We start from the raw sequence: 3,323 nt of genomic DNA, 5'->3' as shown, positions 1-3,323 counted from the left end.
TCCTCAGATTTTAATTGTTAGGTTTTATGTTAAATGTTATTGGGTGATGATTAATCACTTTACGCTCGTTATCACGTGACTGTTCTTTCTGCTCTGACTGATGACCGATTGGTTTTGCAGCATGCAGCAGAACAAAACGGTTTTACTGTTTACATAAACCCTAATCCTAACCATAACCCCAAAGCTATCCATAACCCTAACGTTCATACCCTTAGGGCCTTTTCACAAGAATTTTCTTAAAATTTGGGCGAGCAATGTTATAGTGGGAGCGCCGATAATCCTCCATCCAAAACCATTATAACCTCTATTATAAACCCAACCTTAACAATAACTTTAAGCCTATCCAATCCCTAACCCAAACAGTTGCCAAAACCATAGCAAGAAATTTGAACTAAATTCTTGTATGGCCTTGTCACGTGACCAAAACAGGGGCGCATGCCTTATTTTAGATTACATTTGGATAATACCTGGCGCACCATTCCCTATGGCTATGCTGTATGCGCGGTACTCTTTTTAAGCTTCTTGAGAGACAATCGAGCGATAGACAGAGACTGACTGAAAGGATAGGTAATATTTTAGAAAATTCTCGTATTCAAAATAGACTGTAACATGTATTAAGTGATTAAACACACTCGAAGTTTACAATTATGTTATAATATTAGTAACAGAATAATGATATTATTATACTGATTTACTGGGCCGCGCTCAGCCTGTCATTCCGCCTAATCTCTATTCTTCTATGTTAATGAACATAATAGCCTGGGGTCCCCAGGTAATATACTGATCAAATGTTTACAGTTTATTTATTACGCTTAGAAATTAGAAATACTGCAACTGCTATTATTATTAAATTCTCAGCTACTACCTTTTAATTTGTTAGTTACGGAACCAGTATAGCCTGTGTGCTTGACGGATGTTACTCGTCTAAATTTCTTCGAAGTAGCGCGCGCCGCTTTCTTCTCGAAATGGCCCGATGGCAAGTGCTACGAAGTAGCGCGCGCCGGGTCAGACCATTAACATGACAATGGTCAACCTGTGTGCACTCGAGAGCAGAGTCCAGAGAGATCTAACATCAAACATTGATTCTTCTGATTGCATGAAGAAGCGTTATTAATTATTCGCGGCGAGGTCCATTGGGGTCGTTCATATAATTATATTACGTAATCAGACGTTGTCATACGTTGTATGACCCGCCGCGCACGAAGTGCGCGGCTCCCCCTGTATCGTCGAAGACGATACAGGGGGTCACACGTGATACAAATCAGACGAAGGGGAGGGGATTTTCATATGCTTACGGGGGGTTACTGGGCCGCGCTCAGCCTGTCATTCCGCCTAATCCCTATGTTAATGAACATAATAGCCTGGGGTCCCTTGTCATACGTTGTATGACCCGCCGCGCACGAAGTGCGCGGCTCCCCATGTATCGTCGAAGACGATACAGTGTGAAACGACCGTGGGGGTCACCATTGCTCTAACCAGAGCCTTGTAGCGCGATGCACTACTGGGTCGCGCGCGCATCAAATATGCTTCTCGCAACCAGCCGTATGCAGATCGGCGAGATGCGAAGGATTGACATCGTGAATCAAACCAGAGCCCTCTCGCTTGCAGTAGCGCGCGACCGCAGTACGCGTAGGCACATGGCTATGTGAAGGGTCACCACGCGATACAAGGGGTCCCCAGGTAAGTGACATGATAACTTGTAGGTTTACAACCTACCAGGGTACGCGCGCCGAGTTGGACTCGTCGACGCCCGACGGTCCTAATATATGGAACAAATAGTTTACGAGTATCACCCGTTAATTGACGACTAGGACTTGTCCAGTGTTAATTACTTGGCACCCCGATCCCTGATATGACCAATGTGCAATGACGTGCGCAGCTTTATTTTTATAAGCTTCTTTTACATGAGTGAGAAAATTGATTGACAATGTCAACCCATTGTATTGAGATCGTTGCTTTGCGAAGCAAAGCAACGATCGACGATCATGGGAAGCAAAAATGCTAGTTTGCGCGGCGCGTCGTTGTCGTAGCGGCGAAGTCATCCAAGTGAGAAAAGTAAGCAATAGATCTAGCTTTAGATTAGCGCAGCAAGCCTAGTATAGTGTTAAGTTTAACTTGTATGTTGTAGGTTTATAACCTACCAGGACGCGCGCTGAGTTGGACTTTGATTCACGATGTCAATCCTTCGCATCTCGCCGATCTGCATACGGTTGCGAGAAGCATTATTGGATGCGCGCGCGCGACCCAGTAGTGCATCGCGCTACAAAGTTGGACTCGTCGACGGTTTTTGAAACAAATATTTTACGAGCATCACCTGTTAATAATCGACTAACTAAGCAGCGCACGACAGCATACACTATTTAAAAGCACGTTGCCAATTACCTAGCGTCAAGAAAACAACAATTTAAGAAAAAAAGCGGCGCGCGTTACTTTGAAGAAACAAGTTTAAATCACAATAAATTGGTGGACTGATTGAATTGGGTAAGTTAACACCCAAACCAAATCACAAATCAGTAAAATGAGTAACTTTTAATATATATATAATAAGTTAATGCTTGTAGCGCGATGTATTGTAGCGCAATGTGTTGTAGCGCAATGTATTGACCATTGTTAATGGTCTGGCCCGGCGCGCGCTACTTCGTAGCACTTGCCATCGGGCAAGAAAAGAAATCGAGAAGAAAGCGGCGCACGCTACTTCGAAGAAATTTAAACGAGTTAAATCCGTCAACGCGATGTTGCTCTAACCAGAGCCCTCTCGCTTGCAGCAGAGCGTCACGCAGTACGCGTAGACGTACACATGGCTATGTTGTATGTGAAAACGCGATGCATTACTAATGACAGTAGATCACACTGTACTGGACAGGTTGAGTGTTGAAACTTGTAGAGACCTGTACATTGCATTCTTTAGGCCTAAAGTTCAAATTGGGTTGTACATTGAGCAATAAGTAAGTTAGCTGATGATAATGGTATATTCTTGCGTAGGTAGTAGGAGCAGGATCGGGCGACATCAAAGAATTCATTCAAAAGTGTGGTCAAGGACACTTGGAATAAACTCTCCGAAGTCTCACAAAATGCCTTCCCATTTAATGGATGAGTCGAAAGAAATATTAAACGTTCGATGATCGATCCTTCACATATTGTTCTCGCATTGTGTTTTCCTAGATTAATACGGCTTTAAATTAGATGCAATTAAAAATGGCTTTCTTTGTTATTGCCTTGCTGAAACTATTCCATACATAAGATTTATCTTCTATGTTTGGTTCGTGATGTATCACTCTTTGCATCTCTTCGACAATATAATTCATAAAGGGGAGGCTGATACA

Source organism: Bolinopsis microptera, chromosome 12 (genome assembly GCF_026151205.1).
Source record: "Bolinopsis microptera isolate Bmic1 chromosome 12, MBARI_Bmic_1.0, whole genome shotgun sequence".
NCBI lineage: Eukaryota > Metazoa > Ctenophora > Tentaculata > Lobata > Bolinopsidae > Bolinopsis > Bolinopsis microptera.
The sequence above is the reverse complement of the archived record's forward strand: the minus strand, read 5'-3'. Positions refer to the sequence as shown.